Source organism: Phyllostomus hastatus, unplaced genomic scaffold (genome assembly GCF_019186645.2).
Source record: "Phyllostomus hastatus isolate PE091 unplaced genomic scaffold, TTU_PhHast_1.1 phas_contig_41, whole genome shotgun sequence".
Classification (NCBI taxonomy): domain Eukaryota; kingdom Metazoa; phylum Chordata; class Mammalia; order Chiroptera; family Phyllostomidae; genus Phyllostomus; species Phyllostomus hastatus.
In genome coordinates this window covers 5,237,867-5,265,154 of record NW_025333876.1, presented here as the reverse complement: position 1 = coordinate 5,265,154, position 27,288 = coordinate 5,237,867, and the positions used below count along the sequence as shown (strand labels likewise).

The 27,288-nt window shown below is 42.9% G+C and overlaps 1 pseudogene; it reads left to right on the top strand.

The window, feature by feature from the left end:
* Positions 1–78: 78 nt before the first annotated feature.
* LOC123822688 lies at positions 79–27,288 on the top strand (annotated as a pseudogene).

Sequence of the window (27,288 nt, the reverse complement as noted above, 5' to 3'; positions counted from 1 at the left end):
ACAAGTTACCTCTTTGTCATAGACTGAATGTTGGTGCCCCCACCCGACGTTATGTGTTGGAGCCCTAACTCCAATATGATGGCGTTTAGAGGTATGGTCTTTGGGGGTGATTAAGTTCAGATGGCATCTTGAGAGTAAAGCCCCCGTGATGGAATTAGCTGCCCTCTCTGCCATGTGAGGACATAGCAAGAAGGCTACCATTTGCCAGCCAAATTGACAGCACCTTGATCTCAGAACTGTGAGAAAAGAAATGTCTTTTGCTTAAGCCCCCCAGTCTGTGGTATTTTGTTACAGCAGCTAAAGTGACAAACACAATCCCTTGTGCCTCAGTTTCCTTGTATGTTCATCAGATGGAGCCAGCCAACTCCTAGGCTTCCCAGAGGTGAGGCCTGGGGCCAGGAGAGCTCCCAGGTGCCAGTTTCCTCATCTGGAAATCGAGAGGATTAGTGTCTGTCTCACGGGAACTTTGGGAGAGGGAACTGAAAGCAGAGATATGGGAGTTCTTTAAAAACTTTAAAACTGAAGAAATTGACTGTTAAATAAAAGACTTCTATAGAAGGAGGTGAATGGAGCATATCTTAATCAAATTCCTTGTAGGTAAAACAGCATTTCCCCACAGTAGGTTCCTTAGAACATTCATCCTATCAGCTGCACCTTGAGAAAGGGGTTCTCTGGTCAAGCAAGTTTGGGGAACTGGCCCTTTCCTGAGGTTTTACCAGGAACTTGGGAAGAGTGGGAGTTCAGAGAAGTACTGGGGTAAACAGGCCCATTTAACTGCTTTGAATCCAGCATTTTCCAAACTTGTATCTTCAGAGAACTGAGGGCAATGGTGGGATCAAACTGGAATCAAAATGTCTTGATGGACAGAAGAGCAAGGCGAGAAAAGCAGGATTCTGGATGCGGAGGTGGGAAGGATTGGGGAGGGGCAGAAAGAGGGGCTGGGTCAGAAACAAGTCAGGTGTTTCCCTGCTTTCCCTCATTTTCTTTCAACAAGGCAGGACCAGTTGGAGGTGGCGCCCAGAAGCACCTGAAAGTCTGCTTGGCACGATTTATTAGATGTGTTTTGTTTTGAACGCCACTGACTTCATATAATGGCATCAGTTCCTCAGGGGATTAGTTCATAGAGGAAACCTTGTCCTCATGGCAAAGCAGCATGAACGTGGAGTTTTCAGTTCAAAATAACACCAAGTGGGCAGGCTAGGACCCCAAGGATTAAACTCTAAATGTTATGGTCCAAAAATCAAGGATTAAAAATGAAAACTTCATTAAAATAGAGATAAATCCACTGTTGAATAGTTTATAAAAAGCAGTGTGGACAAGTTCAGCTGATTGCTTAAGAGACTCAGAGATTCAGAGACAGAGGGTCTTGCTCGATCTTTAGTGGGGAACAAACTGCTCCCCCTCCACAGCTGAGGAAATTAAGGCTCAGGACATAAAGACAGGCTCTGGGCCACCAGCCAGTTAGCAGCAGAGCTGGGACCAGTTCTTTTCTGTGCCCCCGGTGCCTAGATTTAGTGGGAAGGAGAAAACTCAGAATTCAAACCCCTGTGAAGAAGGAAGGAAAGGATGGAGGGAGGGAGGCTTAGTCTGATAGTCTAGGGCCACGGGAATCCGTCGTCCGACCTTAGGAGACGTGCAGAGGTTTGCCTGCCTACCCAGCACCCTTCATGTCTCATGGTGACTCTTGGTGACAGCAGGGCCGGGGCATACCCATGGCTCCAGAACAGCTGCCATTTTTATAGGAACCAGGCCCCCACCCTCCACTGGTTGGGCCGAGATAAGTACTGACCCAGGATACAGCAGCAAGCCCCTTTGCTAGTTAGAGAACTAAAAGTCAGTCTCTTTGTGGAGCTCAAACCACACATTAAGCCTGGAAATGGTTGTGGCCACGTTTCCTGCCACATGGATGGAACTGGTCTTCAGAGGGGAAACAGACAGCCCACGGGCCACACATGGAAGCACAGTCCTGCCAGTGTTCAGTTCCTGGGCACAGTTTTTCCCTTAGTTCCACGAGTCGGTACATTTCTCATTTTACCTAATCCTATTAACCTGGGTTTCCTCACTGGCATGTGGCTCTTCCAAGAGTACCGGCTAGAGCTGCTGAGGCCTGGGCTCATGGCTGAGTGGGTCAGAAAAATCTCCAGGGACAATAGGGCAACATGACCAGAAAGCAGAGCAACTTCTCCCTTTAGAGCTGCTGGGGATATTGCTGTGTGGAATGCCAGTCATGGGGGGCAGGGAGATTAGGCTCCTAAAAAGTGTCCAGTGAGGATCCACCATTTTGGGCACAGGGTGGTTAATCAAGAGGACTGAGGCCACAGGGGCCTTGAGTGTGAGATTAAAGAACTCTGAAATGTGCAAGGGGCAGGATCACCCTTAATATTTGGGAGGTCCTGGGCAAGAAAACAAATGAAAACCCAGTGTTTAAAAGTGAACTATCAAGTGGACAAACTGTTAAATACAGCAGTCAGCAGATGGTGAGTGTTCTACCCTCCTGCCCTGGTCATTCCATAGAGCCTTGGAAGGCCAGTTTGCATGTAGAATTTTGGGGGTCCTCATAATTCCAAGATAAATAGGATTCCTACACACAGCTGCCCCCTTCCTTCCCCACCCCTGGTTTCTTCTTGTGCCACAGGGGGCTTCCTGTGCATGTGCATGTGCAACTCAACCAGCATGTCCAGCAAACCCCTGCCCCTTAGCCACCTCGCTGGGGTGGGATTGTGTGGTCCCTCCCTGCATGGAGGGATTAGGAGAATGCTGCATAGGCTCTGGATACAGACTCTGCATGTCCCAAAGCACAGTCTAGAAGGGGATGGACACTGCTCCCTGATCCTGCAGACCCTTTGCCCTGTGGGGTGGGTCATAGCCAAGACAGTGCTCCCTGGCCCAGGACTAAGAAAAGTATTAGTCATGGCCTGACCAAAGGGTGGGTGAGTGGACCCTGGAAGGTGCTGGATTCAAGGGTCAGGAGATTGCCCACCTGTGCAGTTGAAGGCTCTGTACTTTAAGATCTTTATTGGCAAAATGATGGTCTTGGATGAGTAGAGAGATACAGCCTAGGGATTGGGGCCAAATCAAGGTGTGAATTTTGAATTCTCTGGCCATGTGATTTGGGGCGGAGTACTTAATCTGTCTGAGGATGTTCTCACCTGTGAACGAGGGATATACGCTCCCTGGGCTGCTTCAAGTGTTAAGTGATGCCCTTGAAGGTTAGCATAGTCAGTACTCTGTGCCTGGCAGCTAAGACACAGGCTTTACTTTGGAATGTTGGGATCTGATAGCTTTAAATGGCTCTGAGTTTTCTTGTGCCATTGACTTAACTGCTAACCATCAGCAAGTCACTTAACTACCTAACTAGCCTCGGCCTTACTAGCCTCGGTTTGCTTGCTCATGAAATGGGGTAATAAAGGCATCTCTACATAGGGGTCTTATTAGTGATAAATGAGCTAAGCTCATAAGCAAGGTTTGCCTGGAACAAAGTAAACTGACAAAACTCAGTTATTTTTATTTTTCTTTCCATTTTTTACCAAGAACATTTTTCTCGCTGATGTCCTCAGGGCTGCAGGTGATGCTCTGGGTGGCAGAGCTACTCCTGGGCTGTGGCTGCAGCCCATAGGCTTTCTGCTCTCTTCACCCAGTGAAGTATTGGTTTCCGAGCAAAAAAATCCTCAAATACAATTTGTTTGCTTAAATTCAAGGTCTAATTGATTTAGGAAGAAGCCTGTGTCAGTTGAAATCCTTTTGTGCTGCGTTGTTCTCTGGCCTGTCAGGCAAAGCCACACCTCAGTCAGAGGAAGAAGGACCAACTGATGATCAAGAGGAAGTCTTGATCATCAGGGAAGAAGGACCGGCAGCCTGGGGGCTTCAGAACTCAGACAAGGAAGCTGCTGTAGGAGTCCTGCTGCTTCTTGCAGCTTCCCTTCACTCTGTTTCTTGTGTGAGGAAATTTAAATTGAACAGATCTAAGCCAATAACAGACAAATCCAGCTTCTCCTTCAGAGCTGACAGGCAGGCCACCTCATGACACTCTGGAGGGTCTGCTGCACACCGAGCCACCCCAGCCCGGGCGTTGTTCAGGAGGCAGGGGCTGTTCCTGAGGTGGCCTGGGAAAGAACCAGAGAAGGGGTAAGCCACACTTGGTGGATCCATCCTGCTTCCTGTTTAGATGTAAGCCCCCAAATAGAACCTGGTCCTCCCCGCCCCACCGCTGCAGAATGGTTTCCATGGCAAAGACGTACACGTTGATCCCTTCCACTTGATTCTCTGTCACCAACTCTTTCCTCCTTCCTGTCCATTTCTTTTTTTGTTAAGATTTTATTTAATTATTTTTTAGACAGAAGGGAAGGGATGGAGAGAGAGAAACATCAATGTGTGGTTGCCTCTCGTGCGTGCCCCTACTGGGGATCTGGTCTGCAATCCAGGCATGTGCCCTGACTGGGAATCAAACCCTTTGCTTCAGAGGCCAGTGCTCAATCCACTGAGGCAAACCATCCAGGGCCCCTTCCTGTTCATTTCTAAACACCTTGGAAAGCCATCTACTGCCACCCTTCACACCCCTCCCTTTCACAGTCCAGTCCTTGTCACTGTCACCCCTCTTCCACCCTGCAACTCTGTGCCTGCCACCAGAACCACTCACAATTCCCAGAACCTCTCCTGCTTCTTCAGCTTAGGAGCTATGCTTCATGTTCTGCTTTCTTTCTCTTTAATTTTTAATTGTGGAAAGATGCACATAACATGAAATGTACCATCTTAACTACTTTAAAGTGTCAGTTCTGTGGCATTAAGTACACCCACATTGCTGTAAAACCATCACCACCATCCATCTCCTGAACTTGATGATTGGACTCAAGAAGGCCAGTGTGGGGCCTAGGGAAGAAAAAACCCCACATAATGGAGAGGCATTTCTTTTTCACCCATTTCTCTGCAGAACCAGTGTGGCCAGTTCAGGGAGACCAGAGCACAAGGGCCTTCCTGGTCTCCATCCTTTCGAGCTCCTAGACCCTAGGGCCTGACTCCACCCATGCCCTCAGGAGGTCACAGTGCTTGCACAGAGCTCCTGCAGGAGGCAGTCCTGACTCTATTGGCCTTGAGGACAGCAGCCTCAGCCACAGAGCTCAAAGTGAAGGACCTGCAAGGGTGGCCCTTGACCACATGGGATGACCAGATAAAACTGGGTCTCCCTGGAGTGTCCTGAATCATACAGACAGCACATAACTGGTGAGATTTCAACTGTGACCTCACTATACTCACAGGCTTCAGGGCTTAGGGACAAATGAAGATGTCCCTAATGTCATGTCCCACTGTGTCATGACACAGTGTCCTAGGACACCTGAGCCAGGAAAAGCTGTCTTGTGTCAGGAGGACGGTTGCTTTGATCTGGTCTTTTTTTTTTTTTTTTTTTTTTAGGTTAACCTGCCAGTGCCAAATGCATACCAATGATTTACATCTTCCACCTCAGCTTCAAGGATGCAGTCTCTGGAGGGCGATGGGTAGAGGCCTTTTTAGGTTGGAAGAAGAAGCAGATATGGGAATGAGAACTCATGGTCACACAGGTGACAGGGAACAAGGATAACTCATCAGGTACATGAATTTTCCATGTTAGAACAAAGTCCAGGGAGGCCGAATCTATGGACACAAGAGCTTTTCCTCCTCAAATTTCCAGCTACCTACTCACATGGGCTGTTTTCCAGGTGGATGGCTTTCTGCATTGTCAGCTCATTTTGTTGAGGTTGTGTCTGATCCTGACATCCTGGCAGAATTGTTACTGATACCAGAATCCAATCAATGTGTTCTGTTTCTTGAAACAGATATTCAAAGAAACACATTTTTCCAGCTGTACCAAAACTTCAAGATCACACCCCTCATTTTATAGATTAACAGAAGTGATTGTAGGAGATCACACAACTAAGGAGAACTTGAGAGGAAAACCCAGGTGACCCTGACTCATAACCAGTGCCACAAACACCTTATTCTGTAACTTCACAGTTTGGATTCCCATCATGTGGCCTAGGGACAGTACACAGGGATAAATTTCTTTATTTTTTTCTGCATATTTTTCTTGGAAAGAACTTACAGATTATTTCCTGGGGTACTTGTAGTCAAATTGGACAGAAAAATAAACATAGAAACTCCTAGTGGTTTCCTTACCAGGGCTGTCAAAGTCATTTTCACCGGGGGCCATATCAGCCTCGTGGTTGCCTTCAAAGGGCCAAAATAATTTTAGGACTGTATAAATGTAACTACTCTTTAACTGTTAAGGAGTTGAAATTACATTCAGCCCTTTGAAGGCAACCAAGAGGCTTATGTGGCCCCCGGTGAAAATGAGTTTGACACTCCTGCCTTACACAACATCAAGCTCACTCATGAAATCTAATGTCTCACCCTCATTCACCCTTGGAGAGCAAACATCATGCAAGTTATGTTTTGATTTTGTTGAACTGGGCATTCTCCCTCCCCCTTCCCTGTCCCGTCCCCTCCTCATTCCCTCTTTCTCTCCTCCCCACTGCCTGGCCCTCCCTCACTCCCTGCTCCTACACCTGCATTGGCAGTCTGCTGCTCTCTCAGACCAGTCCTTGTGGAGCAGCTTCCAGCCCAGGCTTTTATGCAGGCCAGCACATTCCCTGCTCTGCCCTCTTCTCTTTCCGCCTCCCTCCCCTGTGTTTTTGTTTTCCAAATTGTGGGCCTATCAAAATTAATGAACTCATTTACTTTCTCTACATCAAATGCACACGGAAATTATTACATTTCTAAATGGGCCGACAGTGCTGTGTGGTCACATTCGAGTCTCCCGAGAGCTGCCGGAGCCCCTCTTTATAACCTTGGGAACTCTTTGGAGAGCTTGACCGTGGAAACATGAGAGGTCTCCTGATGAGACAGAAGTGTCCTTGATCTATACTTGCCCGGTCCCTTTATTTTCTACTTGGAGCATGTCTGGGCTGCACACAGAAGCCAGTGGCAAGGTTCTGCCATGTGATCAGTATTCTAAGAGTCTGCCAAAGAAAAACCTTAGAGACATTATTTTGCTGGCAGAGCAGGTGTCCTGCTATGAGTTGTAACATAACCAGTGAGCAATAGCTCATGAAATGACCTTCTTTTCCATTTATTAAAGTGCAAGCATTTCTTGGAAATCCATATATTTCAATGAGCTCTAAATCAAGACTCCATCTACCAGGGCCCTCTCAAAGCCTCTTGCTCCAATTTTGACTTTCATTGACTTCGACTCTAAACCCATCATTTCTTCCTTTAGCTCATTAGGAAGCCCAGCTTTTAAAAGTCCTTCTGGGGTAGGAAATTAGAGAGACATGAGCAGAGCAAGGATGATGGGCCAGGTACAAAAGGTCACCAGGGCAGAAAGTCCCAGGTGCCTAGCAATGTGCAAACAAGGCCCTCGCCCCTAGACTAACCTTTCCTCTCCTAGCATATCACTTGTGGATTAGATCCCCTGACCTTTCATATCACTGGTCATGGGGTACGGACCCTTCCCTGACCTTTTCTTCCCTGGCATAATGCTAACCCTGTTCCTCCCCTCTTAGGGGAGAAACAAGGGTCATGAGAATAGCACTTAAGCATTAAGCCCCCAGGACAATGAGGTTCTGACCAACATTGCAGACATTTAGGACTCTGTCATGTTTCATCTCCAGGCTCTGGAAAGCATCAAAACCAGGCTAATGATCTTAATTGATCTGAGGATCAGCAGCACTGACTGGTGACCGCCTGCCCTGGTGCCTACCAGTCAGTGGAGATCAAGACCCTGAACGAACATACCTGGAAAGCTGATAAATATTCTATTAAGACCGTCCCCTGGGACCTTCCTTAAAACCCCTGCCCTTAAAAGCCCTTAGGACAGAGGACCCAGAGCTTTCTCCCTCCAGAAAGCAGGCTGTAGCCTTTTCCCACCTCCTCTTCTTCCCCCAGGCACATTACTTTTACCTTCCTCTCTCCTAAGCTCCAAGGGCCCTTCTTCTGCCTCTGTAACTTATTTACTAAACCCATTTCTTCCACAGCTCACTTCATCTACCTCTGTGACTTTCTAAATAAACTTTCTTTTTTTCCTTTTTCTTTTTTCTCAAACTATAAGTTTGAGTCTTGGCTCTGAATTGTTTTCTAGCCAGAACTCAGGTACCGAGGTTGCTGAACCAGGTCTAACACCTGGTACCATCCTCGCCTCCACCAACAGTTCCTGACGGTGTTTGTGCTGAAAGCTGAAATTTCAGTGACTGTCTCTCTGGATGTGGCAGTTGGGTTGAACGTGGGACTGAGTCTCCCTGGTGTCCCAAGGTGGTGGACAAAAAACAACCTTTTTGTTAGCTAAAAGGAGGACAAGGTTTAGTGATGCTGTGAGATGAGCCCACGCAGCCCACAGCAAGCCCTCCTGTCCCTGGTCAGTAGTGTGCTTATGGGACACACTGTCATTCTGGGTCGTGCGTTGACACGTTCAGGCTGTGGGTCTTTATTCCATGCTGACCTGCCTGCAAGTGACAAAGCCAACACAGGTGCCTTGGATGTGCCGGAACCAGCCTTGGCAGTGGTCTTTTTCTCCGCTGCGTTGTCATGCTCCTCCTCACCTGTGTGCATAGTGGGAACACCTCTGTCCAACACTAGGTGAGCAGGCATGCTCTGGGGATGTGTCAGAATGTCATAGGGCACTCTAGGGTGGCTCCAGGAGGCAGGAGTGAAAATATCCCAGAGGCTTACTCTGCCCAAAGGTCCATGGAAAAATAGAGATAAATTAACAAGTAGTAAGCATAGGATGGAAGATAACCTGTATTCTAATCAAAGCAGAGCTTTGCTAGGTCTTAATCCTAGTTAGGTCAAGGATTCTGTAGATCTTTGAGAAACAATTCCAGCACAACTGGTCCTGGAGAAGCAAGCCTGGAATGCCTCCTACAAAATGCATCACTTGGTGAATAAGCTACTCAATAGCTACTCAGAACATGCAGTATAGATTTAAAACAGTTCTAGCACCTGCTTCAAGGAACATGAGCTAGGAAGACCAGATACCCTGCTGAAACAGGTGCAGAGTCTCTCTGAGCATTAAGCCAGGCAGCCCACTCAGGCTAGACCTTTCCCATCACACAGCAGTCCCAGTCCTGAATTGTTCTCATCAAGATAGGACTTTGGGGTAACATGTATCCTTTCCAAACTCATTGCCTTCAATCTAGCTGCATTCTCTAAGTTTAAATACCTTTGATTTTGCTAATGTTTGTGAAAGTAAGATGACTTTATTGTATGGACTGAATTATCTCTCCTCTACCCCTCCCCCACAAATTCATATGTTGAATCCTTAACCCCCAATGTGACTATATTTGGAGATGGGGCCTTTAAGGAGGTAATTAAGGTTGAAGGGTAGGGTCTGATCTGATAGAACTGGTGTCCTGATAAGAACAGACACCAGAGAGCTCTCTCCAGTCATGGGAGGACACAGCAGGAAAGCTGCAGTCTGCAGTCCAGGAAGAGCCCTGGTCAGAACCAGACCATGCTGGTGTCCTGATCTCAGACTTCCCATCGCCAGAATTACTCATATGTAACAAATAAAGTCCTGTTGTTTAAGCTGCTGAGTCTGTTGTATTTCGTTATGGCAGCCAACACGGACTAACACGCTTGACCTCAGAATTCACAATTCTCGAGGCTCCTTCTGAGTCCCTGACCTGAGGCTGAGAAGTTGGCCAGATGGGTGTTCCATACCTATGCACTCCCCGTTTGTGCTCCAAGGTGCACATTGTGGTCAAGGCGGCACAACAGCACAACCTTGTCTTCTTCTGTCAGCTCCAAACTCATGAGACAAAAGGAAGGAGAGATGCTCCGAGACTACTCCAACTTGAAAAGTTCATTGGATCTTAATACTCCATTAATTGAAATTCATCTTCTGAATTATTCTTGGTACATTCTCTACCTACCTCCTACCATACCACATGCCCTCCACATCGCAGCACCCTGCCCCTGCAAGTCAAACAAGATGTATTGGAAACTGTCTGGTGGAGGGCACTGTCTGGTGGACAGTGGGTCTGGGGGAAAGACCAAGAGATTGAAAAGAAACTTCTGGCCACAGCTCACATCCTGGCCTTGGCACTGCCTCCTTTCAACTCTAGTGAAAATATCTTAAACTTGTTCAGTTTCCAAACTTACACTAAAGTACTTGATCCATTCAAGAACAAAATCATGTCTTTACAAGAAAAATGAAGATTTCCCATCTTTTCCTTTGCCCTCTGCAGGCCACATGCATGTCTTGTTTAAGCCACAGCAGAATTATAATACTGTTTTCTTCTTCTGGCTAAGTCAGAGGGCCTCAGAGAGGATCTGTTTGATCAAAGCTGTGGAAAGTATTTTAATTCTAAAATAGATTTTAATTCACCATGTCACCGTGCTGATGTGGGCCCACCAGAATGTCACATCTAAATCAAAGGAAGGAACACACCTGAGCATGAGGGAGACTTAACCCCATGACACTGGATGCCATGTCACAGTCCCTGCAGGATGGGGTCAGGTCGGCCTCAAGACATTAATTTAGTAAATGAGCATCAAGTATGTACTCTGTGCAGGAGCCCATACCAGGTCCAAAGACATGTAAAAGGGGACTTGTGCAAGGTGCTTTTGCTAAGGTTTCTCTCACTGCTTAGGGTTTGGCAATCATGCAGGAGTGTGCAAGTATCAAAATGATTTAAAATAGCCTGGTAAAAGTTATGCTCCCAGTACTTGACCTAAAGACCAATGCAGGGCAGTTCATTCTTATTTTGAAATTATAATTTCTTTTACTTCAGCATTTATACTTCCATTGTGGTGGAGCAGGAGATGGTGACTGGAGGCAAGATGTGAATATTTACCTCTAAATTGGCTTTATAGAAATGCATTTAATGGAATGTTATCTAGACATTTAAGTATGCTAAATATTAAATATGCTAAATAGACCTAAATACACTTATTTGGAAAGTTATCTAGGAGATACAAAGAAAAATACAAGTCCTTAAAATTATGTACTGTGTATGCATATGAGTCCCTATCTATATATATATACACACACACATACATACATGTGCATGGAAACTTTCTGGGTGGAAATTGAAATTCATGAACATTGTTACTAGGTGGCATAACTGGCACATTAGGTTGTAGAGCAGGATCACAGAAACAACTGCTATCTTTTATTTTCCATTCTTACATGCTCTTTGATTTTTTTCCCTAAAAATGAGCATTTTTACAATGGTATAGAAGGATTTTAAAGTTATTAACATATTTTTGTTATTACCAAAGAATTATATATCCAGAAGAGATAATGAACAATTTCAGAAAATGAATAAAACGTACTTATAATGTCATCTACAGAGAGAAGGTTTGTTAAAACCTTAATGAATAGCTTTGCAGACTTTCAACCTTCCATATACTTCTTTGTTTTAACAAAGATATATTCATACTGTAATACTGTTTTGTGATCTGACTTTTTTCACTTAACAACTTTTTCATGAAAAGTTTTCCAATGAAATCATTTTCATATGCAGCATCATTATTTAATGGCTCAGTGATATTCCAATATAGTACCATCATATAGCTAATCAATTCCTTTTATGATGGACATCTAGGTTGTCTCTAATTATCTACTATCTCTCTTATAAACAATGTGTCAATTCACAGCCTTATAACTACATATTTTATAGTTTTTATTATTTCTTTCAGCTAAATCCTTAGATGTAGACCTGTTGGTTTGAAGCTCTAAATACATACTGTCAGCTTGCCCTTTATATGGTACACACCAAGTCACCTGCTGTCCAAGAGCGTGTGTGTTCATTCCCCTGTGTCCCTGACAACACTGAATACTTTCATGAAAATAGTCTCTAAATCCATTCTTAAAGCATTTAAGAGATCCCTTTCTCACTGGCACAATTATTTTTACCAATCAGAATATTAAACTAAAACTGAGGCCATGCCCAGCCCATCATTTAACATGATGAAGAGCCATTGCCTACTCTTGGGAGCCTGTGGCTCTGGTCCCCACAGGCTGTAGTCCTTGATGTTGTAGATACACACAAAGCCTTCCTGGTGAGCCATGTAGGCTATGGTGTCTCCTGCTGTCAGTTCCATGCCGCTGACTTGCGCTTTGTTCCTAGACTGAATGAAAGACATGCCCATCTGACACATACACATGCACACATACAAGGCCCATCTGTGTTTCTCTTTCTCTCTCACATACACACAAGGCTCATCTCACACACACACACACACACAACCTATCTCACACACACAAAGATCTATCTTACAGACACATACACAAGGTCCATCTCACATACAGACACACAAGACCTATCTCACACACACACACAAGGCCCATCTCTCACACACATACAAGACCCATCTCACACGCACACACGCACACACACACACACACACACACACACACACAAAGGCCCATCTCTCTCACACACACACAGATAAAGCTCACCTGTCAGACAATGGGAAGTGAAATGCAGTAACTCGTTTACACTGAGAACCAGATTCTGCATGTATTAATCTCCAGTAAATAGAAATGCTCTGCAGATAAATAAAGATAAGAGCTTGGAGCCTGGCAGAATCCCCGGGTCACACAACCAGGCTGGTATCAAGGAAAATCAAAAGAACCTTAAGCATGAAAGTTACTTCCATCAACTGCCCAACTTATAGGAGTGAAGTTTGCAACAACATTGGTCCCACCAAATAGCCTCCAGAAGGTGACGGAACCTGGGGTGGCAGCAGAGGAGGGCGCTGGGATGTTGGCACTTGGAGAGGGTGGCTGAGCTCCTGGGGCTGAGTCAGCCTGGTCTCAGAATAGAGAGAATGAAGAGCCAGGGGGAAATGGCAGAGTGAGCAGAAGGAAGCTATGAATGCTGAGGGGCCCTCCTCCCAAACCAGCGCCTGGGATGGCCTGAGAAGGAGCAGCACAACCCGTGGGCCCACTCTCTCACCTTGAGGCCTGTTGGCCATTAGGGAAGCAGCAGTTGACTCCAACTTGGCCTCCTGAGTGTTCAGAAGGTGAAACAGATAATACTTTGGTCTGGGCCTGTTGACAGAAGAGAGATTTTGTTGTGCTCCCCACGAAACTCACAGCTTTCTCTGTCCTCTTGTGTAGCTGCCCATGTGTCACAGCACTGCCCTGGGGCTGGACATGGTGTACACTTCAGGGCATGTGGTCTCTAGTTAAGAACCAGCCCAGCCTGGCTGGGGTCATAAAGTCAGATGTGACGGCTACTGGCCTCGGCATTGCCTCAGCACCCCAGGATTTTTGGAGAAAGACAGGGATTGGGAAGTTGGTGTGGACTTGAAGGAGGGGATGAGAGACCTGAGAAACCCAAACAGGAAGGACATGGACTTAGCCTGGGACCCTCTGGGCCTTTCCCAAGAGGTCCACTCCCTAGGAATTTCTGGATTGAAATAAAGCTAGTTAACCTTTAGGTCACCTTTAACATTTAAGATGTAAAGTCATGTGACATCACATGGTATTGGATCATTAGTCCCACATCAGATGATCTTGGCTTGTTAGAAAATTTCAAAGCTTGGCTCAAGGCCATGAAGGTGCTCATTCTTTCATTCCTTTGTTTTTTATTGGCATCGGTTAAATCCCTAGTAGGATCTAGGCATTAGGTTGAGTGTTGTGAAAAGAAGGGTAAACAGAGACAAACCAAACAAAAAAGAACTACCCCCAAGGAATGGGCAATGGAGGAGGGACTTTATTGTGTGTGGAGAAGGCAAGGGTCAGAGAGGTTTTTCCAAGTGAAAGGACCAGCAATGGATATAGAATCTCAAAAGGTGGGATGGGCACTGGGCAGTGAAGGCCATGCTAGAAAGCATTGATGTTAAACCTTGATCTTCATAACATAGCTAAGTGTTGAAAGAACTTTTGAATCCATGTTCCTACCTCCCCAGTCTCTACTCTCCCTGCCAGACCTTCAGCACCATCCACACAGGTACCACATTTTCCCTTGTTAGCATTTATCTCTAATCCTCTCATAGTGATTAGTTGGTATGTAGAGTTCTAATATTTGTTGTTGAATAAAAATCCTAAAAATTTACCTGGATGCAAACCTCTAAAAGCCAAGGGAATGTTGCTACATGGATATTGGAAGTCTGTTCTTATTTTACCCTTCTGGAGTCTGCGGGCTCTGGGAGTACATGCCCAGACTGGAGGTAAAGCCAATGGCCCCATGTCAATAAGGAGTGATATAAATAATGGGGCTGGTTCTGGAGTTAGACACAAGAGGTGTTCTCCCAGGTCTTACCACCCTGGAGACATTCATGAGTTAGACCATTAATCATTCAACAATATTTACTTTGTCCTGACTCTGTGCCTGGCATAGTGTTGTGCACTGGGGAAACCACAGTGGGCATGGCCAACTCAGGCCCTGCACTCAAGTGGATGATGATCACGGCCAGGATGATTTGCTAAATGACACTTTCTGTGCTAAGCACTTGCTCAATATTCCCATATTTAATCAGCACAACAACCCCAGCACATTATGCTCCTGATTTTATAGAGACTATAACCCTGAGACTGTGGTTTAGAAATAACTGTATTGAAAAGTCCCACAGCTAATAGATGGAGGAGCTGAGATTCAAATCTAGATGTGTTTGCATCCAAAGCTCTTGATATTGGGCTTTGTAGTTGTCTTTGGGGGACTGAGGATTCTCAGAGGCAGAAGAAAGGGTCGCCCATGTGACAGTGTGGCTCCTGCCCTGGTACTCAGTCCCAGTGTCCTCCCTGATGCCTGGGATGCACCACTAGTTATTTGGGCTGTTTTCTTACTTCTGGGTTATTAAGCTCAGGGGTCACTGGCATATGGAACAGAATGAGGGGAATTCAGAAAGAGGGGGAGGCACACAAAGCAAAGATAAATTCCCTTCACTAAGAATAAAATATCTTGAAGATGGAAGTGTAGGTAGATACACTTTGCTTCCTCACACAACCAAAAGAAAGATAACAAGCAATTAAAAAACAGAAACAATGAGAGCTGCCAGAAAATCGAACTGTATGGATATCCAACAACCAAGGAGATAAAAAAGAAACATTCATCCAGACAGGTAAGAAGGGTGGAAATGGGGAACCAGGACAGAGAGAACATGCAGCAAGGCATCGGCTGGCAGACTGGGAGGTCCCACATTTGTGTGTGGATAAACTGGGTGGAACAACTGGGGAGTGAGACAAACCATGCAACCCAGGGTTCCAGTGTGGGGAAATGAAGCCTCAAAACCTCTGACTGAAAAAAACTGTGGGGGTTATGGCAGTGGGAGAAAATCCTAGCCTTATAGGAGAGTTCATTGGAGAGACTCACAGGGTCCTAGAACACACACAAACCCACACTCCTGAGAATCAGCACCAGAAAGGCCCAATTTGCTGTGTATCAGGAAAGGTGACTGAAAGCCAGCTGAAAGCCAAACATGTCTCAATGTCCCCTCTCTGACCCCACCCCCTCATACTGTGGGGTCACAAAACAGCAATGCTGAGTTGCCCTGCCCTGGAGAATACCTAAGGCTCTGTCCTTTACAATGTAACAGGTGCACTGAGACAAAGAAATATGGCCCAAATGAAAGAACAGATCAAAACTCCAGAAAAAGGACTAAGTGATGAGGAGATAGTCAACCTATCAGACACAGAGTTCAAAACACTGGTAATCAGGATACTCAGAAATGGTTGACTATAGCTGAAAAATAAAGAAATGAAGGGTATACAAAGTGAAATAAAGAAAAATATACAGGGAACCAATAGTGAAGGGAAGGAAACTGGGACTCAAATCAATGATTTGGAACAAAAGAAAGAAATAAATATTCAACCAGACCAAAATGAAGAAACAAGAATTCAAAAAAAAAAAAAAATAAGGAGAGGCTTAGGAACCTCTGAGACAACTTTAAATGTTCCAACATCAGAATCATAGGGGTGCCAGAAGAAGAGGAAGAGCAAGAAATTGAAAACTTATTTGAAAAAATAATGAAGGAAAACTTCCCCAATCTGGTGAAGCAAATGGACATGCCAGTCTAGGAAGCTCAGAGTCCCAAAGAAGTTGGATTTAAGGAGAAATACACCAAGACACATCATAATTACATTAATCAAGATTAAAGATAAAGAAAGAATCTTAAAACCAGCAATAGAAGAGAGTTACCTACAAAGGAGCTCCCATAAAAATTTCAGTTGATTTCTCAAAAGAAATTTTAGAGGCAAAAAGGGGCTGGAAAGAAGTATTCCAAGTCATGAAAGGCAAGGACCTACATCCAAGGTTACTCTATCCAGCAAAGCTTTTATTTAGAATGGAAGGGCAGAGAGTGCTTCCCAGACAAGGTCAAGTTTAAAGGAGTTCATCATCACCAAGCCCTTATTATGTGAAATGTTAAAGGACTTATCTAAGGAAAAGAAGATGGTCAAAACCATGAACAGTAAAACGACAGCAAACTCACAACTATCAACAACTGAACCTAAAACAAAAACAAACTAAGCAAATAACTAGAACAGGAACAGAATCACAGAAATGGAGATCTTGTGGAGGGTTATCAGTGGGAAGGAGGAGAGGGCAGAATGGGGTAAAAAGGTACAGGGAATAAGAAGCATAATTTGTAGGCATAAAATAGACAGGGGGAGGTTAAGAATAGTCTAGGAAATGGAGAAACCAAAGAACTTACATATATGACCCATGGACATGAACTAAGGGGGGGAATGCTGATAGGAGGGGAGTGCAGGATGGAGGGGAATTAAAGGGGAAAATTGGGACAACTGTAATAGCATAATCAATCAAATAGACTTTCAAAAAAAAGAATAAAATACCTTAACCAAAGAGGTGAAAGACTTATAAAATGAAAACTACAAAGCACTCCTGAAAGAGAAATAAAAATAAATGGAGACACATCTCACGTTCACAGATTGGAACACTTAATATTTTAAAAGTGTTAATACTGGATCTTGGAAGATGGTGGCTTTGTTGGAGGGAGCGTAATCCCCTTCCTCTATGCAGGGGAGAGAAACTTGTGGATCTGTGGAGGAACAGAGCAAGGGGTCTAGGATATTGCAACATTTATGAAAACAGGACATCAAAAATTATAGCGGACATTGAAAAACCAAATGGTAAGGAGACTGCTTCAGGATAATAAGGATCCAGGGATCAGTTTGGAGGCCAGGGAGGTTGCAGCCCCAGGTCCAATGCTCCCAGGTCTGGCTCGTGGCACCTGGGAGAGCGGAATCACCAATCCCTCCTGGGACAACTAGGATTGAGCAAGGGTGGCCTGGCCATGAGCCCTTGCCCCCAACCCAGTGAGAGTGTGGTTCTGTGGAAAACCCAGACCCCATAGCCCTGAACAAGGAAAGGGCACGAGTGTTTGCGGGTTTCTGGAGCCTGTGGTGGTGACATCAGGGGAGTGCTAGCCCCTTCGGGATTCCCGACTCTCGTTCTGTGAACCCGGAAAGGATGCAGAGCTTCCTGAGTTCCTGGACCCCACAGCGGGGAAATTGGGGGAAGGGTGCAACCCCCTGAGATCCCTGGAGCTTGCACCATGAACCCGGAAAAGATGAAAGTGCTTCCCAAGAATATAGAGCTCGCCATGGTGGAATTTGGGGGAAGGGCGTGACCCCTTGAGATCCCTGGAGCTTGCACCGTGAACCTGGAAAAGATGTGGGCACTCTGTGAGGCCCCGGAGCCTGGAGACCATGGCAGTGAGCTCCGGGGAGCGTGCTTGGGAGCGCCCATACCCACACCCAAGGTCCTGCAGGAAGGCATCAGATCAGCTCTGGGGAGAGCGTGCTGCTAGCCCTGGGGACAATATTCGAGAGACTGACTGAGTTCTGACTGGGAAGAGTGAAAAGCATTCCAAACACCCCTCAACCTGCTGAAGCCAGCAAGACCAGAAAAACTGGTTTGGCCAGTTAGAAACCAACAAGAGGTATTTTTTGTTTGTTTGTTTCGGTTTTTCTTTTTCTTTTTCTTTTCTTTTTTTTTTTTTTTTGCTGTTGTTTGATTGTTTGATTTTATCTTGTTTTTAAGTGACTTTTTATTTTTTAATTCTTATTATTTTTATATCTCTGACTTCCTTATGTTTCTCTTCCTTTCATACTAGTATTATTTTTTCCACTCTGAATTTATCTCTCCTGCACTCCATCTTCTGCTTTTTCTCCTTTTTTTTGAGTCTGCAAGTTACTGCAAATTTGTATTATCTTTTTCTCACTTTTCTGACATTTTTTATTTTAATAGTATTTTGGTATTCTTTTTCTTTCTGTATGATCTTCTTTGCTTGGCTGGTTATACTGTCATTTGATAGGTTCCCCCATTATCTCATTCACAGTGTGTTGATAATTTACTGTCCTCCATGTGTATTCCATTAGTACACTACTCAAGGTTCTATACTCTTTATTCTTGTTATCTAGATCACATAGATTCGGCCACATGATTGTTCTTTTAATATTACTGTAAATAAGACCTAGTTCATATAATTGTAAATACTACACAACACCCCTCCCAGATCTCAGCCCACTTCGCAATTTCCTGAACTATATTATCATGGGAGGTTGTCTCTATTCTTTTACATACTACTCCTATTTACTATTCTTTATTCCCACCCTACCTCAGAATCTGACCTCTCACAGTCTCACAGCTTTCTAGATCCAACTAACAATCCTTTCCTCCCCAATAAGAGTCTTATTCTTTCCATCCTTTCTAAAACATGGCTAGTTGGGTGGAAGATCACAGTTAACACTATACATAGTCAAAGGATCTCCCATCTCTTCTCACTGGCTGCTACTGTACATATCATAGAATACTTTCTTGCTATCTTAAACCATTTTGCCTTACTCCTCCAACTAATCAGAAAGAAGAGTAGGGGGAAGCTGTGAACACCAGGATACATGAAGGAGACTGCACCACTGAATCTCACAGGTATTCTACCACAGAAGTTCACACCATAATCACAGGGAACCAGAACAGATCAATTTAAGAAACAGAGGCTAACAAGAAGAGTCTCATGAACAATGAGAAGACAAAGAAACAATCCCAAAATGAAGGGAAAGGAGGAAGCCTCAGGAAGAATGCTAAATGAAATAGAGGCAACTCAACTATCAGATATTGAGTTCAAAACAATGATTATCAGGAAGCTCAATGAGCTCACAATGAGCTACCAGAAACTACAGGGGAGCTACAATGATCTCACTTCAAACTATATCAACATGAATAAGGATATAGAAACTATCAAGAAGGGCCAAGAGGAAATGAAGAATACAATTTCTGAACTGAAGAACACAGTAGAAAGAGGAGAAGAAGAAGAGCAAGGGATAGAAAACTTATTTGAAAAAGTAATGATGGAAAACTTCCCTAATTTGATGAGAGAAAGTCACACAAATCCAGGAAACACAGAGAGTCCCAATCAAGAGGAACCCAAAGAGGCCCACCTCAAGACACATCATAATTAAAATGGCAAATTTTCAAGACAAAGAGAGAATATTAAAGGCAGCAAGGGAGAAAAAGGAAGTAACATACAAGGGAGCCCCAATAAGGCTAACAGCCGACTTCTCAATGGAAACACTTCAAGCCAGAAGAGAATGGCAAGAAATACTCCAGGTAATGAGAACCAGAGGCCTGCAACCAAGGCTCCTTTACCCAGTAAGGCTCTCAACCAAGATAGAAGGCCAAATAAGAAGCTTCCCAGACAAAAGAAGTCTAAAAGAATACACCTCCACAAAACCAGCTCTGCAAGAGATGCTAAAGAGACTGCTTTAAGGAAAGGAAGGAAAAGAGAGAGAGAGAGAGAGAGAGAGAGAGAGAGAGAGAGAGAGAGAGAGAGAGAGAGAGAGAGAGGTACATAAATGGCAATGAATAAGTACCTATCAATAATAACCTTAAATGTAAATAGATTAAATGCTCCAATCAAAAGACATAGAATAGCTGAATGGATAAGAAAACATGACCCACACATATGATGCCCACAAGAGACCCACCTCAGAGCAAAAGACCTACGCAGACTAAAAGGGAAGGGCTGGAAACAAGTATTCTAAGCAAGTAGACAGGAAAAAAAAAGCCAGGGTAGCAATACTCATATCAGACAAAATAGACTTCCAAAAAAGGGTCATAAAGAGAGACCCAGAAGGTCACTTCATAATACTCAAGGGAAGAATCCACCAAGAAGACATAAATATTGTAAATATATATGCACCCAACATAGGAGCACCCAAATACATAAACAAAATCTTAGAGCACTTCAAGAAAGATATGGACAGCAACACAATTATAGTAGAGGATTTTAACACCCCACTGTCAAAAATGGACAGATCTTCCAAACAAAATATCAACAAAGATATTGTGGCACTAAACAATGCCCTAGATGAAATGGACTTAACTGATATATAGAGCCCTCCATCCCAAAGAAGCTAAATACACATTTTTTCAAATGTACACGGAACATTTTCAGAGATAGACCACATGATAGGACACAAAGCAAGCCTCAACAATTTCAAGAAAATTGAAATCATACCAAGCATTTTCTCATATTACAAGGGACTGAAGCTAGAAACCAACCCCAAGAAAAAAAACCCAAAACACTCAAAATCATGGAGGTTAAATAGCATGCTATTAAACAATGAATGGGTCAAGAATGAAATTAGGGAAGAAATCAAAAGGTTTCTGCAAACATGTGAAAATGAACTCAAAACAACCCATAACTTATGGGACAAAGCAGAGGCAGTCCTGAGAGGGAACTTCATAGTGATACAGGCGTACCTAAAAAAGAGAAATATTTCAAACAATCAGAAATGAAAGAGCAGAGATTACAACTGATACCACAGAAATACAAAGGATTATAAGAAATTACTATGAAGAACTGTATGCCAAGAAATTTGAAAACCTAGGTGAAACAGACAAATTTCTAGAAAAATATAATCTTCCAAAACTCAATGAAAAAGAAGCAGAAAGCCTGAACTGACCAATAACAGCAAAATAAATTGAAGCAGTAATCAAAAAACTCCCAACACACAAAAGCCCTGGACCAGATGGTTTCACAGGAGAACTCTACAAAGCATTTAAGGAAGAGCTAACCCCTATCCTTCACAGACTATTCCAAAATATCCAAAAAGATGGAAGACTCCCAAACTCTTTTTATGAGGCGAACATCATCCTAATTCCAAAACCAGACAAAGATACAACAAAGAAAGAAAACTTCAGGCCAATATCGCCGATGAACATTGATGCTAAAATCCTCAACTGGTAAACCGCATCCTACAATACATTAAAAAGATCATACACCATGACCAAGTGGGATTCATTCCAGGGATGCAAGGATGGTTCAATATTCACAAATCAGTAAATGTAATACATCACATAAACAAAAGCAAAGACAAAAACTACATGATCATATAAATAGATGCAGAAAAAGCATTTGATAAAGGTGCAGCACCCATTTATGATGAAAACACTCTGCAAAGTGGGAATAAAGGGAGCATTTCTCAACATAATAAAGGCCATATATGAGAGACCTACAGGCAACATCATACTCAATGGGCAAAAATTAAAATCTTTTCCACTAAGATCAGGAACAAGACAAGGCTGTCCACTTTCACCACTTCTATTCAATATAGTACTGGAAGTTTTAGCCACAGCAATCAGACAAGAAAAAGAAATAAAAGGCATCCAAATCGGAAAGGAGAAAACAACACTGTCACTGTTTGCAGATGACATGATAGTGTACATAGAAAATCCTATAGACTCTGGCAAAAAGCTGATTGACCTAATAAATGATTTTGGCAAAACAGCGGGATACAAAGTCAATATCCAGAAGTCAAAGACATTTCTGTATACCAACAATGAAATAGCAAAAGCAGAAATCAAGAAAAAAATTCCATTTGAAATAGCAAAAAGAAAAATAAAATACCTAAGAATGAACCTAACCCAAGAGGTAAAAGACCTGTATTCAGAAAACTACATAACACTGAGGAAAGAAATCAAGGAAGACACAAACAAATGGAAACATATACCGTGTTCATGGATTGGAAGAATTAATATCATCAAAATGTCCATACTACCCAAAGCAATTTACAGATTCAACACAATACCTATTCAAGTACCAATGGCTTATTTCACATACATAGAACAAACACTTCAAAAAATTTATATGGAACCATAAACGACCCCAAATAGCTGCTGCAATTTTGAGAAAGAAGAGTAAAGTAGGAGGGACCACAATACCTGACACTAAACTATACTACAAGGCCACTGTAATCAAAACAGCCTGGTACTGGCATAAAAACAGGCACATGGACCAATGGAACAGAACAGAGAGCCCAGAAATAAACCCAAGTCTCTATGGTCAATTAATATTTGACAAAGGAGGCAGCAACATAAAATGGAGTAAAAATAGCCTCTTCAACAAATGGTGTTGGGAGAACTGGACAGCTACGTGCAAAAAAATGAAACTAGAGCACCAACTTACACCATACACAAAAACAAATTCAAGGTGGATAAAAGACTTAAATATAAACCGTGACACCATTAGAGTCCTAGAGAAAAATGTACGTAGGAAAATCTCAGATATTTCATGCAGAAACTTTTTTACTGACATGTATCCTAGAGCAAGAGACATAAAGGAAAGAATAAACAAAGGGGATCTCATCAAAATAAAAAGCTTCTGCACACCTAAAGAAAACAGTATCAAAATAAAAAGAGAACCAACTGTATGGGAAAACATATTTGCCAATGATACCTCAGATAAGGGTTTAATCTCCAAAATACATAAAGAACTTACATGACTCCACTCTAAGAAGACAAGCAACCCAATTAAAAAATGGGCAAAGGACTTGAACAGATACTTCTCCACAGAGGACATACAGAGGATCCAAAGACACATGAAACTATGTTCAATATCGGTAGCAATCAGAGAGATGCAAATTAAAACCACAATGAGATACCACTTCACACCAGTCAGAATGGCCATCATAAACAAAGCAACAAATAAGTGTTGGAGAGGTTGTGGAGAAAAGGGGACCCTAGTGCACTGTTAGTGGGACTGCAGACTGGTACACCCACTATGGAAAACAGTATGGAACTTCCTCAGAAAACTAAAAATGGATCTGCCTTTGACCCAGAAACTCCAATGCTGGGACTATATCCTAAGAACCCTAAAACACCAATGCAAAAGAACCCTTTCACCCCAGTGTTCATAGCAGCACAATTTACTATGGCTAAGTGCTGGAAGAAACCTAAATGCCCATCAGTAAATGAATGGATCAAAAAACTATGGCACATTTACACAATGGAATTCTATGCAAGAGCAAGAAAGAAGGAGCTCCTACCCTTTGCAACAGCATGGATGGAGCTGGAAAGCATTATGCTAAGCGAAATAAGCCAGGCAGTGAAAGACAAATACCATATGATCTCACCTTTAATAGGAACCTAAATAACAAAACGAAGAAACAAGCAAAATATAGTCAAAGACCCTGAAATAGAGGACAGCCTGATAGTGAACAGTGGGGATAGAAGAGGGAATTTCAGGGGAAAATGGGAAGGGTTTACAGGAACAAATTTAAAGGACACATGGACAAAACTAGTGGGAGGGTGGTAATGGGGGAGAAGTGGGGAGGGATGGGTGGTGGGCTGGAATGGGAGTAAAAGGGAGAAAACTGTACTTGAACAATGATTCAAATAAAATAAAATAAATAAAATAAAATAAAGTTAAATAAAAATAAATTAAAAAATAAAGTAAAAGAAAAGAAAAGAAAAAGAAAAAAACTGTTAATACTACCCTAAGTGAGCTACAGATTCAATACAATCTCTGTCTAAATTTAATAACATTTTTTGCAGAGATAATAAAATCCATCCTAATATTTATAGGGAATCTGAAGAGTCCCTGGATAGGCAAAACAATTTGCAAATGAAGAACAACACTAGAGGACTCACACTTCCCTGATTTCAAAACTTGGTACAATGATACAGTAATCAAAACAGAGTGGTGTTGGCATAAAGACAGATATGCAGACCAATGGAATGGAATAGAATAGAGTGCCCCAAAATAAACCCTCACATACATGGTCAAGTGGTTTTTAACGAGGGTGCCAAGGCCATTCAATAGGGAAAGGACCATCTCTTCAATGAATAGTACTGGGGAAACTGGACATTCACGTGGAAAAGAATGAAGTTCGACCCTTAACTGACACTGTATACAAAATTAACTCAAAGTAGATCAAGGACCTAAATATAAGATCTAAAACAAACTATTCTTAGAAGAAAACATAAGATAAAACTTCACAACATTGGATTTGGCAATGGTTTCTTGTCTATGACACAGGCAAAAAAAAATAAGCAAATTGGACTTCATAAAAAATTTTAAAATTTGTGCATCAAAAGACACTCTCCACAGAGTAAAAATGCAAGCCACAGAATAAGAGCAAATATTTACAAATAATATATCTGATAAGGGATTAATATCCAAAATATATAGAAAACTTCTAAAATTCAATACAAAAAACAAACAACCCTATTCAGAAATGGGCAAAGGACTTGAATATGTCCTGGCTGGTGTGACTCAGTTGGTTGGAGCAGTGTCCCATATACCAAAAGGTTGGGAGTTTGATTCCTGGTCAGAGAACATACCTAGGTTTCAGATTTGACCCCCAGCTGGGGCACAACTGGGAGGCAACCAGTCGAAGTTTCTCTTACATCAACGTTTCTCTCCCTCTCTCTCTCTCTCTCTCTCATCAATAAACATTTTAAAAAATTTTTTAAAGGACTTGAATAGGCATTTCTCCAAGAAGATATACAAATGGCCATTAAGTACAAGAAAAGATGTTCAACATCACTAATCATTAAGAAAATGCAAATCAAATCACAATGAGATACCACTTCAGACCATTAGAATAGTTATTATAAAACAAACTAACAAAGAGAACATAACAAGTATTGTACAGATATACGGAAATCAGAACCCTGTTCACTACCAGGGGGGTAAAATGATGTGGCCACTGTGGAAAACAGTATGGAAGTTCCTTGAAAACTTAAAAATAGAATTAACATATGATTCAGCAATTTCACGTCTGAATGTATACCCAAACAAAGAATTAAAGCAGGGTATCAAAGAGATGTTTGTACACCCATGTCATAGCAGCCTTACTCACAGTAGCTAAAATTCAGAAGTAACCCAGTGTCCACCAGCTGATGGATGGATAGCCAAATGGGGATTTATACATACAATGGAATATCATTCAGCCTTAAATGGGATAAAATTCTGATATATGTTACAACATGAATGAAAGTTGAGGATGTCATGCAATGTGAAGTAAGCCAGTCACAAAAAGACAAATACTGTGTGATTCTACTTATGTGAGGTACTTAGAGTCAAACTCATAGAGACAAAGAAAATGTAATAGTGGTTGCCAGGAGTCGAAGAAAAGGGAAAGTGGGGAGTTATAGTTTAGTAGGTACAGAGTATGCATTGTACAAGATGAAAAGAGTTACAGGCATAGATGAAGAAGGCTACACAACAATGTGAATGCTTTTAATAACATTGACTTGCTGCACAACAATGTGAATGTGTTTAATACCATTGACTTGTACACTTAAAAATAACTGAGATAATTTTTTATGTTATGTGTATTTTACCACATTAAAAAAAGAAGGAAAGAAAAAGCCTTAGTTTCTCTGGGAGCTCACTGATTTCCTGGATTTTCGCCTGGTTGAAATCTCTTGGTCTCTCTCACTCTTGAATTCTTTCTCCTTAATGTGGGGGAAGAAGTTAACAATCCCCAATATAATAAACAGTGAAGCTAAAATGCTGAAAAGTTGGCAGGAAGAACCTATTTCTAGCTCATCCGGCTCTGCTTGCACAATTGCCTTTCTCAGCTCCCCTCTCTATGGAGAATGACTTCAGAATTGTCCAGATGGTTTTGCAAATATGAAGGTGACTTCTTCACCAGCCTGGTGGAAAGACCACTGTGTCCTGCTCTGACCTTCAAGGAGAGCCAGTACTATTGTTTCTGGAAGAATGAGGAACTTTCATAAATTTCCATCCCATTTTTGCAATTTTTGTAATGCAGACATGAATTCTTCGTAGCTATGGCTGGGTGAACATGTTTGGAGCAGAAAAGCAGTTTCTCAAAACCGGCCATCACATAACTTTAAGTAGAAAATGCTGCTGCAAACAGGGTTTTAAATGAGAGCTGCTGGCTTAAAGGTCGACATTGCATTCTTGGCTGGTGACTTCATTTTTATTTTAATGGCAATGAAAATAAATCTTTTGGTTGGGCCCTCCCTAGCTGCAGAGATGGCAGGTAGCTACAGAGGTGGAGGAGGCTGTGGCCTTAGGCTCTGGAGAACCCTGGGAAGAGGTTGAAGCCCCCACCTTGCATGGAATGAGTGCCAACTGTGTAGTTATAGCTTTCCCATCCAGCCTGGTGCAAGTCTGAATCAGAGTGACCCTGGGCAGAGGAGCTTATGAAGAATGGGAAGTCTGTGGTGCTGACCTACACAAATCCTGTATACCCTGCCTTGAAATGGGACCTTGAATACCTGCAAGAAAATATTAGCAATGGAGACTTCTCTGTGTTCAGTGCCAGTACCCACAAGTTCCTATACTATGATGAGAAAGAAGATGGCTAATATCCAGAATTTTAAGCCAAGATCTAACAGGGAGGAAATGAAATTCTATGACTTTGTTGAGAAACTGCAGGATGTACAGCAGCAAGGAAGGGACGAGAGGTTGTGTGTGCAGCAAATGCTCAATGACACTGTGGGAAGGAAGATTGTCCTGGGCTTTTTGACAAGGTGTTTAACAGGAACTGGATTAATAAGCAGCAAGGAAAGTGTAGCTGGGACAGCTGACCTCCTATCTGCTGCTTGTCAGTGTGGAAGAAAACATAACATCTGCACACCGTGATGAGGAACATAACTTCTTTGCTCAGATAAAGGGCTACAAGCAATGTATTTTATTCCCTCCAGATCAGCTTGAGTGCCTCTACCCAAATTCTGTTTATCATTCGTGTGACAGACAGAGCCAGGTGGACTTTGACAATACTGACTATGAGGGGTTCCCCAATTTCCAGTTTGTGGTTGGTTACAAAACAATGGTTGGTCCTGGTGATGTTCTTTACATCCCATTGCACTGGTGGCATCATATAGAGTCATTACTAAGTGGGGGAATTACCATCACTGTGAACTTCTGATAAAAGGGGACCCCACCCCTAAGAGAACTGAATATCCTCTCAAAGTCCATAAGAAAGTGGCCATAATGAGAAACATGGAGAAGATGCTTTGAGAGGCCTTGGGGAACCCGCAAGAGGTGGAGACCTTGTTGAACACAATGAGCAAGGGCCGATATGACTAA